General features: G+C 44.8%; 1 long non-coding RNA gene across 1 annotated transcript; it reads right to left on the bottom strand.

Annotated features, from left to right (window-relative positions):
• Nucleotides 1-32: 32 nt before the first annotated feature.
• Nucleotides 33-15,138, bottom strand: LOC135826509 (uncharacterized). Its single transcript, XR_010555314.1, has 4 exons — nucleotides 15,059-15,138; nucleotides 11,495-11,770; nucleotides 9,606-9,890; nucleotides 33-317 (listed from the first exon to the last, which is right to left on the bottom strand). It is a non-coding gene; the product is annotated as an uncharacterized LOC135826509 (long non-coding RNA).
• Nucleotides 15,139-15,472: the final 334 nt, after the last annotated feature.

Consider the following 15,472-nt stretch of genomic DNA (forward strand, 5'->3'; position numbering starts at 1 on the left):
ATTTTTGTTTTTAAACGGAAGTGTATACTGGGATGACCAGGGAAGTCTCGTCGTACGGGTGGACGATGCCACTTCCCATTTCCAAGCACTCCAATTTCCAGCTGTCCATGTACCAGTCAAGCCTACCCACACAGCGATAGTTCCCTCCACTGTCCGGTTTGCACACGTCACCTGAGCCATTGTGTGCACAGTCGCTAGTGATCCGCCATATGATTGACATTCTGCTTTTGCTTCTGTCCAAGTTTGACGTCCAAGTCGAAAGGTCCAATCGACTTGCCACGTGCCAGCACTGGTTAGAGGACAGGCATTCCATTTCACTACACAGAATTACAAATTATGCAGTAGCAAACACAAGTATAATGTATATGGGAGCAGTGTAAACAGAAAAAAGGAGCGAAATGAAGGATGGAACAAGTTCGGATGATGATGGTGGTGAGCGCAGGGGTGGAGAGGGAGGGTTCTGTTGATTGCGAACATTGTACAGATCCCGATATTATTGTGGATCCCGGGAAGTATTTAATTAATTTGTGAGAAACCCAAGGTACTGTGATGTATACAGGTATTGTGTTTTTGTGTATGCTACTTGTGCTTGTACACTCAATGGTGGAGTCCCTAATTTGCGTAACCCAGGTTATGCATTCAGAAGAAGAACTTTTGCGCGCTCAACGTTCTCACTTTAAGAACTACTGCCTTACACTCTTTTACCTCCCTGAAATGGGATTTTGATCGCGTGTTGTTTATAGTGGTGAATACAACAGACATCTCCATATACTGTACTCGCGCAAATAGAGCCATCTCTTGGATAGTTCACTCTTTCTCAAGTTATGCCCCAATCTCTAAGAGACAGTGAAAACACCAAGCTCCCTCTCTCTCTTGATTTGTATAATCCCCTCCCTCCCCTCAACCCCTCCCCCCGTAGTTTCAGGATCAAAATCTCAGCTCTCGTTGTCGTATCGGTGAATCGTAGTAGTTTACAGTAAGCATTCGGCTCGGTGTTTTCTTAGGCTTCTGCCCTTTGAAGATTCCCTTAATACCCTCTTTCGAACAGCTCTCTCTCTCTCTCTCTCTTGAATAGTGCTCCCCCATTTGTACTGGACAAAAATATGTGGCCCAGGGTGACTTTTAGCGCGAAAACATAATATTATAGATTCTTTCCTGAAAAGGAAATAGAATGAAATGATAAAAGAAAAGAAAGAACAAATTGCAACCGTTAGCGCAAAGACATCCGCACGTTTATTTTCTAGAAGTTACCACACGCTTCTCCCTGTGTCCGCCCTATACCGGGGTTCTAACTTTTTCTCCTATTGTCCAATTTCGTCAGCACTGCCCAACGGACTTAGAATAGAGAGTCTGCCATCTGTCACTGCGCTCTTCACGCTCCTAGTACTGTCGGAGCCGCTTCTCCACGTGTTCCATCAACCTATCGCCTTCAAATCCGTACCGATTTCCTTTGGCGATAAAGCTGACTTCCAAATTAGTTTGTTCCTCTGCCATGCTCGTTTTGGACCTGGCGTAGTCGTCAAATGTTGTGAACCCTTCTAATTCTCTAAATTGTCAGGAACGAACGACCAACCGGCACCAGGACAACTATCTACTCTTCAACAGTATTTTTCACTTCGATCAACTTATAAATCTTCACTATCAACTAATAACTAACACTAAAATCACCAGGTAGTTATAGAGTAAAAATGACAGCATATATCAGAAAAGCATACGCATACAACACACACATACAGCGCACACAGCAAATCGCACCTAGCGCATGTAGCGTATACCACGTCGTAAACATCATCGGAACGGTGGGGTCGAGATACAACTGCATTGAAACGAACACAATGTCACAAGCGAGAAGGCCCTTCACACTTGAGAACTTGTGGGTTCATAATAGTCGTGGTTGATTGCCCGATGGCAAGGGACAGCTGGCCCAGGTTTTTTGGGGTTGGGTTTGAAAATCTTTATTTTACACACGCATTTTCTGATTTCTTCTCCAGCGTATGATATATTGCATTTTAATCCATTGTGTTAATTTGCCCATAAAAGAGGCCTGAATAACTGGCCCATGGTGGACCAGCCGCATTGCTAAGCTGTCACACTGTGGGCCTGCGTAGCGGGTTCTTACTGACCTCATTGCGCTATGTGATTCACCTTTACACCAGGCAGCTGCTGGGTCAGCTGCGCCATGTTCAGGTCGGTCATACCGATGTAGTGCAAGACTCTCTCGTTCTTTCACAGGCCCATAGGCCCATCGCCATGATAACAATCAACATAAGTACAGCTGCAGTGGGGTATCATTCTCCCACATCAGGCTTCATGCGAAGACTTTCAAGACGAAGATTGCCTCATGAGTCCAGCGGGGACGAAACGTGCCTTACAATCGAGCTACTAGTATGTCGTTGCTGTGTGATCTGCTGTCTACTATATTGAGTACCATTAACCATTCATCGAATAGGCGCCAGGCGTTAAGTGATATTGGTGGAGAAGGTGAGCTGTGCCAGAGTAACTTTGCAGCGTAGAGAGCGTGTGTGGGCAGGCGCGTAATGACAGCCATAATGCCTGGAGTGTATTCATCACCATATTAATTTGTCGCAGATTCCGAATTGCATTGTTATAGGATCGTGGGTCTGGTCGTAAGGCATCAGAAGATTCTGCCTGCCTTTGCCAGAAGTAGTCTCCATTCAGTTTTAGTGTTGTTCTGATCTTATAAGATACATATTACATGAGATTGTGACGCATGTGTTGGTGTGCGCCTCCAAGATGTGCTAATGCTGTTAGCCAGTTCGTACTAGAACGTCAGTAACATTGGCCAGCCTCGTGCAATGATATGGCATGATCTGATTGCTTATTAACAGGTGGTGTTAGTGGACACAAAACCGTATCTTGTAGTTCCTTGTTGTTGTTGTTGTTACTTTATTTTACTTTACCAGCATTACAGGCAGTAGAATGCCTTCTCACTGATGTTCCTTTTCCTTTTCTATAAAATACTTAGTTTTATACTTTTTTGCAGTGCTAATGCCTCTTGTACGGGCAAAACATAAAATAAAGACAATCAATGATTAGATCGAGCGCAGGCGGTGATGATCATGTACAATGTCATTAAGGACAATTGACAGATAGTAATAATAATGTAAGCCTCAAGCTGAGGTTCTTGCTTCAGCAACAACAAGCGCTGCCGAGTCTGAGGCCATTGTTGGTAACAATGACTTGCGTGCACCACCCAGGCACATCAGCGCTGAACGGTTTTACTAGCACTCTTCTTCCTGTTGAGGGTCTTGATGATGGAAGTCGTATAAGGCACAAAAAAAAAATTGTCGACGCCACCGATGAACTCATCTAACATATTCCGTTATACTAGAAAATGTCTACCAACTGGTTGCGCGGCACTCATTCGCGCACACCTCTACCTGAGGAATATAAAACACCGACTTACAGCTACATGTGTAACTGCATGCATTTTTGCCATTCGTGTCTCGATACGAAACGTTTGCACACTTGTTAATTAGTCCATATGCTTGGAGAATTGACTTACACCTACCATAAAAATATATTGCGATTTGAGTCGAACATCGACACATGCCGCCATCCGGCAAACCTCTTTGTGGATGGTGAATGCTTGTTATACTATGAAGCACTACCCATGCAGATTGATCCGGTTGCGATGCTGATGTGCGCCCTTTGCATCGTACGCTTGGTCCAGGCAGTCAGCTCATCTGACGTCATCCAGGTGTGGTACGCAGATGATCCTTCAGGGTGTGGAGAACTTCGAGCCCTCCGCACCTGGTGGGATGGACTGACCGAGCAGCTAGTTTCGTAGAGGCAAAGGTCATCTACTTGACACTTCAGGTGTCGCGGCTAACCGATTTTGTCCTGACACAACCCTTTGCCGCCTACTCCACATTTGTTCATGGTCTACAAAACAAGTGATATTTCTTGTCCCGGACCTTGGAGATGTCACCTGAGGAGTTTGGTGGTCTGGAAGCTGTTATTATGGAGCGCCTCATCCAAGGACTTATTAGTCGAATCCCTCCGTCCAGTGTGGAGCGACTTATGCTCTCGGTCCCTTGTCGGCATGGCCGTTTGAGTCTCTCGATTCCCACCGCCCAATCACGCCAATATGCCCACTAAAGAGCTCAGAGTAAGGATTGGTGAGGCTGATCTCTCGCCAGGTTGTGTGGCAGACGCTACCAAGACCACCAAACGTCAAGTCCGCACTGCAGCTCGGGCATCACAGCAACATCTGAAGGAGGGGTTTTGAGCGGTATAGGTGCAGTACATGTGCCACAGTTTGAGCTTTCTTCCCATTGTGGTAGCTATACTTGGCTGACGTCACGTCCTCTACCATGCTATGGCTTTCGTCTCTCTAAGTCTGAGTTTGGAGATGCTCTGTTTTCGCGCTATGGCTTGGTGCCGGAGCGTTTGCCGTCGTCCTGCATTTGTGGAAACGGCGGCTTCGATGTCTCCCACGCATTTTTCGGCCCGACTGGTGGTTTTCCGTCGCATGGCACAATAAAATCCGTGACGTCACCGCTGACCTTATTCGCTAGGTGGCTTACTCGGTATCCGTGGAACCTCCACTGCAACCGCTCTCTGGTGAGCAGTACAACCTCCAGTCTGCGTCCTTAGCGGACAATGCTTGCCTCGATTTCGCTACCAGTGGATTCTGGGGTGGCCGGTTAGAACGCACAATGTTTGATATACGGCTTTTCAACCTCTATACTGCTTCGAATAATGCTCCCTAAACCCCCGCTGTGCATGCTGGCTATGAACCCGAGAGGAGGAGATGATATGAGGAGAGAACTCGGGAAGTCGAGAAGGCCTCCTTCATTCCAGTCGTCATTTCGGCCATTCCTGATGCTGGGAAAGCTGCCACAGTTTTGTACAAGCGCTTGGCTGCTCTTATCTCTGACAAGAGAAATGATCAGGATTTTGCCACTATGGGGTGGATTCGCACTCGGGTGTGCTTTGCGCTGGTAAGGTCCAGCATCATGTGTTTGCGTGGTGTCAAATCCTTAAAATTCCCGCTATCTGAAGCGAGATCCGGTCGCGGTTTTCATTGCAGGAAATTTACAGCTGACTATGCTTATGCAATCAACGGAATTCCGCCACCTTGCAGTTGATTTTCCCCATTTCTCTCCTCATCAATCCCTACTTGTCTTTGTACATACATCTACATCTACTGTTCTTTCAATCAAATGAACCCCTCGATAGGCACATTGCCTTTGGGTCATTTCATCATAATAATAATAATTATTGGTTTTGAGGGAAAGAGACAAACGGGAAAAGTCTGAAGAAAAAATTGACTGTCACCACCAGGACTCGAACCAGGGACCCTCGCTTATAGCCAACGATGCTCTAACCACTGAGCTGTGGTGTAGTCGTCATCCAAGCAGAGACCGTTCAACGTTTTCTTCAGACTTCGTAACTCACACTTCCTGTGAATCCACACAGGCGGGTGGGACGCAGCCCTCACTGTACCCACACACTTCACGTACAAACTAGCACGCGGGGAGCCCCAAGTCATAAAATATTAACTGGTTTTGAGGGAAAGAGACAAACGGGAAAAGTCTGAAGAAAAAATTGACTGTCACCACCAGGACTCGAACCAGGGACCCTCGCTTGTAGCCAATGATATAATAATAATAATGATAATTTTAATATGGCAATAAGTAGGACGAGCTGAAGCGACATGTGGACTACTTTATTAACAATGTAAGCGATGGAGACGATGCAAGAAACAACATAAAGGGTAAGGAAAAAATACATGTAAGAAGAAAAAGGGCAATGGAAAAAGATGATTCGAACCAGTTTTCGTACAACACTCTTCAGGAATCACCATTGTACTAAAGAACAAAATGAGAACAAAGGAAATAATAATATAGCAATCAAGGTAGGGTGACACGATACAATGACAGCACTGGAATATCGAGGTGCGATTTTTCACAAAAGTGTGCAGAAAACAAGGGTTTACAAGTAAGAACCAAGCGTGACAAGTGTGTGTCAGCAACAAAAACAAACAAGTGAGAACAAATAATAATAACAAATAATAAACAAGAAGGTGACAAAACACATTTAGGCACAAGTGGCAACAACGTTGCCACACTACACAACAGAACATTATTTGAACAATTTTAGGGTAATAACACTATCTTTCTGGACACACAAATTCGGCTTATGAATGCGCTGACAAACAGCTTCCAAAACTTGTAACTGCAAAAGATAACCATGACGAGCACGGCACAAAACAGAAAAACAGGAATCAGAATAAGTACGACAACAGTCAGTACTAGAAACCAAATGGTTGTATACTGAAGACTTGTTATTACGAGACGGACGCACACAATCTCGACTCACGCGCACACCCTCACACTCACTCTCACCCTCACTCAGCTCACCTTCTCCCTCACTGTCCGAATCAGAACCTTCTCCGCCATCCACCGCGGTTTGACTCTCCTCCTCACTTGCACCGTCCTGCGTCTCATCTTCACCACCCACGCCAACCCTGAATGCCGTTGCCTTCACGTCAGTCGTCGTCCTTTCCGATTGTTTCCTTTGTATTTTACCGTGAATTCATAGGTCCGGTTGTAATCTGCTGTAGATCTCCGTGGTCTGTCATTTTCTGCTTTGTTTTGTGGATTAGTTGTTGTTGTTGGATGTGAACCTGGTGTTGTTGTTGGATGTGAAGCTGGTGTTGTTGCAGCCATGGTTGTTGGTCTTTCTGTTGAATCCAGCTCTGGTTCCGGTGGGACAAATCGACCGCCGCGGGAGCTCCCCACCAACACTGACCTCGAAGGAGGAGGGTCAGGGGGAGGCAGAGGTGCTGTCACGACTCGAGGCACAGCCCCATGCAAAGCACCCAGAGTTACAGACTTAGGCACACCCGAGGGCTGCACCAATGGCGGTTCCGCACGCACCTCCAAAGAGCTGCCAAGCTCCAGCCCGTCCAACACAGATGTCAGAGGGGGAGCGGCAGACGGCGGCAGGGAACTATCCTGCCGTCTAGGTGTTGGGTTTTTTCCTAGGCCTCCCGCGTTTGGGCCTCTCAGATTGCGCACTGGGTGGAAGGATGTGAAGTGGAGTGTGTTGTTTGATACGTGCGTTCAGGTGCTGAACAGTCCTACCAACATACCGACTAGCACAATGTCGGCATTCGAAGTTGTAGATAACATGACTGAGGTGGAGGGTTGGTAGGACGTCCTTCCGCACCGTGAACACACGCATTGTTGTGAAGACTGGCACAAAATGTACTGCATAATAAGTACGACGGACGATAGACTTGACTTCGTGACACACTTTGATCGATTCCTGCCCCTTCCATGGCAAACATAGATAGACGGGACAGCGAGGTGGACCAATCAGCACCGATTTCAGTTTCTGCTCCATGGACAGAAACTTACGAAACAAGAATTCCGGATGGCCATTCTTCAAGAAAACAGATCGAAGGAAATCGAGCTCGGCCTGCAGCTTACTGGGCGAACAAATACGTTTCGCACGGTCCACGAGGTTACGAACTAAGTTGACCTTGTATTGAGACAAACAATATGAATCGAAGGCAACAACAACACCAGCTTCACATCCAACAACAACACCAGGTTCACATCCAACAACAACAACAACTAATCCACAAAACAAAGCAGCAAATGACAGACCACGGAGATCTACAGCAGATTACAACCGGACCTATGAATTCACGGTAAAAATACAAAGGAAACAATCGGAAAGGACGACGACTGACGTGAAGGCAACGGCATTCAGGGTTGGCGTGGGTGGTGAAGGTGAGACACAGGACGATGCAAGTGAGGAGGAGAGTCAAACCGCGGTGGATGGCGGAGAAGGTTCTGATTCGGACAGTGATCCAGACGTCATGACTTGGTAGAAAGCATAGTGTACATGTACGCGGAGTTTGGCGGACCACCCATCACTATCTCGTCCGCCCCGGGATACCTGATAAGGGCTGATTCATTCGCATCTTCTGCTACATGTGCTGTATCCGGTTGAGAAAGAACTTTGAGAAGACGAGTTCGAGCACACAAAATGTATTTCCATGATTTCTACCCTGCTTTTCATTGAAAACACAATCGGCATGACCTCCGAACCCTTTACCATGCATACCACCAGCTCGGATCAGGTGCATTGTACACAATAGTGTAGCCTACATACATGTACTAGAACTGTGATACAGTCATGTAGTTATGCTCCTACCTCCGCCGCGGAAAAGATTTTCCAAATTTTCAACCACCAAATTATGCCAATAATTATGCCGGCATAATCCGCCGGTGCCTAACATACAGTACTGCGCAGTAACAATAAAAGACTAATAAAACAAGTGAAACTCAGTCCAAGCAACTTTCAGAATTGAACTCGGATAGTGAGCCAAAAATAAAATATGATGAAGAAAGGAAATTTCAAATTTGGATTTCAAGGAGAATTTCAAAGTTTTTAGGAAATTAGCTTGCAAGTGTTGAGTTTCGGAGAGAAAAGAGCAGTACGTGGCATATGGCCTCTAATTTTCCTAAAACTATGAAGAAAGGAAAAGGACAAAATGTTACGAGTTATGACAAACTATCCACCAACGTAGCCATATTTTTATAAGGTCAGCGAGTGCGACAAAATGGCACAAACCTGTCAAGGAGTACTGAGACATTCGGCGACCTGACACCTAGCTCCAACACTTCTCCAACGCGCAAACCAACAACCTTTCAACTTGGAAGGCTGAGGTTCGGAAAGTTCCAAGAGGGGAAGGAAAGCGCAACAAAAAAGAGCATGAACTACGCGCCACGGCAACAAAAAATGCCGAAACTCACGAGATGACGATGAAACTAGTATGACTGTTGGACATTCCCGCATTACTACACCTCGACGACGCAAAGCAACAAAGCACCCAACTTGGGAGGCTCAAGTTTATGTACATGTAATAAACATATAAAGGGGAAGCAAAATGAAGACGAATTGAGACACATTGAAACGTCAACATCTTCATTGCCCGCATTGCCCGCTGGTGCTTGCTTCATTGCCCGAGGTTGGGGGTGTTGTTGAAGATGGCACTATGAAATTGGCAGATAACAATGTTGACAAGTTCAGATGTATATATAGTGACCAATGTAGAGACGAAAAACGATATTCGTTTTCTGTGTAACGAAAAAAAGATTGTGTCTGTTGTTTTCATTTTTTGTGCGTTTGCACTGCCCTTGCTAAGGCCACACATACCTTGTGAAGAAAGAAAGAGTTGATTGCTGACAACATGTAGCTAAACACTTGCCAATACTCATAATCTGTTTTGCTAAGTCATCCATATTCTATTTTACGCATAACCTTGACACAGAGGTTATCATGTCTGGCAACACTTTCAAAGTTAGTGTAGGTAGCTTTCCAAAATTTCATAAGTGATATTTTTTAAATGCTCTGACCTCCAAAGTGCCGGTTATAAGGATTTGCTTGCAACTTTGTTCAAACCGGGTTGCTGTGTTATTCACTATTGTACTAGACTTGGAAAGTAAGGGTTCGAAAGGCTTATTCGAAACCATATCGCTTCCGTGCTTCGTGTGATGACCTTCTAAGTGCTAGCCACATCCAAAGCTACGTACAATGCTTAAAACAAAATTCATCCTCACCTGTGGGCAACGTGGTAATGCGTGTGGGGCTGGACTGGTCACTGTCTCCATAGGCATTGCTAACATAGGCGGTGACATTATAGCTCATGTTGGGTTTTAAGCCACGTAAAGTGACATTTTTCGAGGCGCTGCATACTGGTACCAATGGCATATTCCCGGACAGATCATTAGCAGGTATTCCGTGCACACAATACTGGCGTATGGGAAGGTTGCCTTCTTCTATTTGCCCTAGAAACACCGTGATAGTAGTACTTGAGATGACGGGGTTGAGAGGCGGATTTGGTGCTGATATAAAACACATCCACATCACGTGTAATGACTAAGGAAATGGTTTTGTTTAGAAGAAAATTAACCAAAGGATTATTATCATTCATATTCTTCTTATTCTTCGTTAGTTTGAGGGAAAGACACAAATTATTCTTATTATTATTATTTTAACACTGCCGCGTTCAAGTCTGTGGATCAATTAGGTCCACTCACAGTTTCTCTAGTACCGTATGGATTCAAGTAAGGTGATAATGATGTTGAGCTACGTGATAATGGAATAGTTTCCAAGTATACACCCGGTGTGACAAAGGAAAAGACTGCATGCAAGGCAGTGACTAAGGATTATGCACGTGAAAATAACACTGATAAGAAACTATTGTGAAAAGAAGAAGGACAAAATGTTACGAGTTATGACTAACTGTCCCCCAACTCGTAACATTGGGTCCTTCTTTTCACAAAAATTTAATTAGCTCCACATCCAAGTTAAAAAAAGAAACTATGATCGTATAATAGCTATGAAAAGTATGAATGCCGCAGACATCACCATGCAACATGATAATTTGTTGAAGGTTTGATTTTGTTTGTTCCCCAAAATCGATTTTCACGCTCCGATCATCAGTGGAAATACGGGCCTAAAGAGATCAAGGGAAAAAACAAAGGTTAAAAATCCAAAGAAGTGTGACACCTGACGGGTAACTTGTGGTAAGTATTACAAAAAGTGAGAACTAAAATAAAGAGTAAGTGTGACAAACGGGCATGAACAGTGCAGAAACCTCTCAACTTTTTGTTTTCCCCTTGATCTCTTTAGTTCCGTATTTCCACTGATGATCGGAGCGTGAAAATCGATTTTGGAAACACACAAAACCAAACCTTGAACAAAATTAAATGTCATGTCGTTGTGATGTCTGCGGCATTCATACTTTTCATAGCTATTATTAAACTTTTATCTCCACGTAGATTATTTCTATAATCGTATTTTCATGTTTTCCCTTACACCTCTCCCTGTCAACGAATTAATTTGGGCACATTTGTGGCTATACCCTAGATCGAATCAGCAATGCATATTATGTGAAGCGTGATATGGAATGTCATTTGAGGAAGTCGATCCTGGCAAAACGAATTTGCCCGGAACAATAAGAAGAATTGTTGTGAAACCACAAGTTCTCGAGAGTGAAAGGCCTTCTCGCTTGTGACATTGTGTTCGTTTCAATGCAGTTGTATCCCGACTCTGCCGTACCGCTGATGTTTACGACGTGGTATACGCTACATGCGCTATGTGCGGTTTGCTGTGTGCGCTGTAGTTGTATGTTGTATGTGTATGCTTTTCTCATATACGCTGTCATTTCGACGCTATAACTACTTGGTGGTTTTAGTGTTAGTTATACATTCAGTTATTCATTGTTTCATTCTTTGTTCACTGTTATTAGTCGATGGAAGTGAAATATACTGTTGAGAGAAAATAGTTGTCCTCGTGCCGTGTGGAGTCTTTCGTTCCTGACACTTTAGAGAACCAGAGGGTTCACAACAAGAATGTTCATTTCACCAAATCCCTAAAGAGTCACGCAAAACTCTTAACTTCTGACCCTGTTGGTGTCGGTTTATGATGTAACCACATCCCTTACCTTTTGGCGATGTTCCAATTTTGATTTCGGAGGACATGCTGCTATTGTGTCCGATCGTAGTTTTGAAGAATGCTCTGATCCGGTACAAAGTATTTGTCGCCAGGCCTGACAGAACGGTTGATTCATTTTTGTCACACACTACCGTCGGTGTAGCCGCAGTTCCATTTTTCTCGTACAGAAAGCAGAAATCAGAAACCCAATCTCGAAGTATCTTAGGCTGTACTATGCGTGCGTAGATGTGCGTGTCTGTAGAGTTGACAGCTATGGCGGAGGGCACTACAGGGGAAAGAGCATAGTGAAGACGGCATGGAATACCAGTGAACAAGACATGTACAAGTACATGATTTTTAGTTTGTCGAATATTACATTTCTAATGCAAGAATAGTTGTATATGTACGGACTATTTGACTGCTTCCAGAAAATCAGAATTCAAAAAGATTTTCGAACCGAGACTTCAGCAATCTTTAACAGGTATATAAAATATATAGATAGGAAAGAAAATGATCCAGGAAATGCAAGTTACGCTATAATGTCCATTAACAACAACATTAGTTGCTTGACTATCAACTCATGCAATGCAATTGAACGACACTGTTGAACAGTACTGACGGTCAACAACCAATTGCCAGTAAACTCTAGCACGTATTCGAGCTTCTATTGGAATCGCACTCCAACCACCTTCCAATTTGAAAGGTTCTAAGTTATAGGAGTAGGAGGGGAAGATGCGCGCAAACAAGACTGAAACCTGAAACTCTTAGATGTGAAGTACGTTCATGAAGGAACATGCAGAACCTTGCCAGAGTGCTCAAACTGACAAGTCAGGGAGCTCTGCATAACGCAAACAGCAAAGACAAGAGCGCTCAACGGCTTAAAGAGCAGGAGCAAAATACTGTAATAATTATACTCCCATCGCGCCCACCTTCCTGTCAGCTTTCGCACTTCTTCCTACAATGCATTACATCTTGCCACATGTTAACTACTGCCGGATTGCCTGGTCGAATCTATCGTATTTACTGCCCAAGAGCAAAAACTGGAAATTCCTTAATTAGTTGATATCAATATTGATTAGTGAAATGGCGATATTCCTAGTGCCCAATGTGACTATCGCGTGTAATGCCAGCTAGCACGTGCTTCGGAACAGCAAGGGTTAAGATTATTTAACACATACCCAAGTGTTGTGAAACCACAAGTTCTCGAGAGTGAAAGGCCTTCTCGCTTGTGACATTGTGTTCGTTCCAATACAGTTGTATTCCGACTCCGCCGTACAGTTGATGTTTACGACGTAGTATACGCTACATGCGCTATGTGCGGTTTGCTGAGTGCGCTGTAGTTGTATGTTGTATGTGTATGCTTTTCTCATATACGCTGTCATTTTCACGCTATAACTACCTGGTGGTTTTAGTGCTAGTATTCAGTTCATTCAGTTAGTTCAGTTCATTCAGTTGTTCCATTCATTGTTCATTGTTATTAGTCGATGGAAGTGAAAGATATTGTTGAGAATAAATAGTTGTCCTCGTGCCGTGTGGGGTCGTTCGTTCCTGACACTTTAGAGAACCAGAGGGTTCACAACATTTGGCGACCACGCCAGGATACGAAGCGAGCATGGCACAGGAACTATGGATCATCGAAGCCAGCTTTATCGCCAACGGAATTCGGTATGGATTTGAAGGCGATAGGTTGAGAGAATACGTGGAGAAGAGGCTCCGACAGAGCGAGGAGTTTGAAGAGCGCAGTGCTAGACGGCAAGAGTGTGCGCTCCGCGCAGAGTTTAACGAAAAGCTCAAGAAGATGGCCGAGCGCATCGCCGTCAGTACATATTATGAGGAAGCAAAGCGAGATTTGCTTGCCTCGCCCAGAAGGACGCCGGACAAGGCGTGTAAGACTTTGCTTACAGACAAGCAGCGGTCAGAAGAGTATTCGAAGCCAGTGGGAGGATCAGATCCGAGGCCCACTGGGTCGGTACAGTGCATGGCGACATCGGTCGGAGACGCTCAGAAGCAGCTGGAGTCTCGGCCGAAAGAGTTGGAGGCGCAAGAGTTGGAGGCGCAAGAGTTGGAGGCGCAAGAGTTGGAGGCGCAAGAGTTGGAGGCGCAAGAGTTGGAGGCGCAAGAGTTGGAGGCGCAAGAGTTGGAGGCGCAAGAGTTGGAGGCGCAAGAGTTGGAGGCGCAAGAGTTGGAGGCGCAAGAGTTGGAGGCGCAAGAGTTGGAGGCGCAAGAGTTAGAGGCGCAAGACTTAGAAACGCAAGGCGTAGTAGCCGAGAAAATGAGAAGGGCGATACTACTGGTTAGCACGGAAGAAGTAAGCGGCGAGACTGTGTGGAACACAGAGATCCGATGTGTGTCCTCAGATTCCGCGCCCACCCCGGGTCGAAGCAGTGTACCGGTGACCATGTCGTGTGTGACAGCCCACATCGTCGAGCTTTATGACATTATCGGTGGTGTGTTGTCTGGTCCAGCGTCTGCCCCATGTCGAAGTGGATCGGTGACAGTGTCGTGTGCGACAGCCCACAGCGGCGAGCTTCGCGATGTCGAGTTGTCTAAAGTGGTGGGCATTAGTGATATTCTACCATGGCCACCACCGCAGCAGAAGATGACGCGTAGTAAGCCCCAAATCGTTTGACTTGTGAGTTGTTGTACGGCGGTGAGAAGCCCTTTGGTGGGGAGAATGTTGTGAAACCACAAGTTCTCGAGAGTGAAAGGCCTTCTCGCTTGTGACATTGTGTTCGTTCCAATACAGTTGTATTCCGACTCCGCCGTACAGTTGATGTTTACGACGTAGTATACGCTACATGCGCTATATGCGGTTTGCTGAGTGCGCTGTAGTTGTATGTTGTATGTGTATGCTTTTCTCATATACGCTGTCATTTTCACGCTATAACTACCTGGTGGTTTTAGTGCTAGTATTCAGTTCATTCAGTTAGTTCAGTTCATTCAGTTGTTCCATTCATTGTTCATTGTTATTAGTCGATGGAAGTGAAAGATATTGTTGAGAATAAATAGTTGTCCTCGTGCCGTGTGGGGTCGTTCGTTCCTGACACTTTAGAGAACCAGAGGGTTCACAACACCAAGTCTATTCACCCCATTAGACCCTAGCGGGATATTGAGCGCTTGAGGGAGAAACCCCATTAGCAGCACCCACGTACCCCTGCAAAAAGCACCTGACCACAAGTTTTCAACTTTTCATTCTTCATTTTTCGATTTTTCTTTCTATACATTTTCGTACTCCCGAAGCTGGCTATAAATCTCTCCAATCACCGCGCCAAGTGGTAATTGCCTGCCCAAGCCATTTTTCCCTAGGAATAAAACAAACCCGAAGGTTTTGGAAGAAGAAATGTACATGGATCCCGATCTTTGTATTATGGTAGTTGTGATAATGATCATGGATCGAAAAATGTGCATTGAATGGCCTTAGTGGGCTAGCAAGTTTTAAAAGCAACCTTTGTTTACAAAATAATGTTACATTATCAGCCCCTTTAGTGCATAGTAAGGTGAATACGGAAAGGCTGTTAGGCAAGTATAAGAGTAGCCTAATGGGTGTGTGAAAGAATTTCTATGAGATCCCTACCTTTTGGTGTATATCTTTGGCAATAGAAACTTAGCTTCATTGAGCAAGATTCGATTCCAAAACTGTCTTTCTCCGGGGAATAATATCCGCATTCGTACCGTCCACCACCCTCTTGTAGTGGTGCAGTAATCCAAAAAACGTTTTTTTGCAGCGATTGGAACAGGTAGATTTTAATAATAACGAGCTATTCAACCTCCAGGTTTACACCGGAGAGAAAGTTATTTTGCCGCTTCTGCTTTCATTAATAATTAAAATATATTATCTCAGGTGTGTACCTGAAAGAAGTAGAATAAAAGTAATTCTTGTTGATTTCACCGCTCCTACCACTTGGCTACCCATTACATTTTGAGAGCGGCACTACATACTTTAGAACAAAACCCCATATTTTCGCAATCTATACCTTCGCATGCAGAG

The sequence above is a fragment of the Sycon ciliatum genome, chromosome 10, assembly GCF_964019385.1.
Source record: "Sycon ciliatum chromosome 10, ocSycCili1.1, whole genome shotgun sequence".
Taxonomy (NCBI): Eukaryota; Metazoa; Porifera; class Calcarea; order Leucosolenida; family Sycettidae; genus Sycon; species Sycon ciliatum.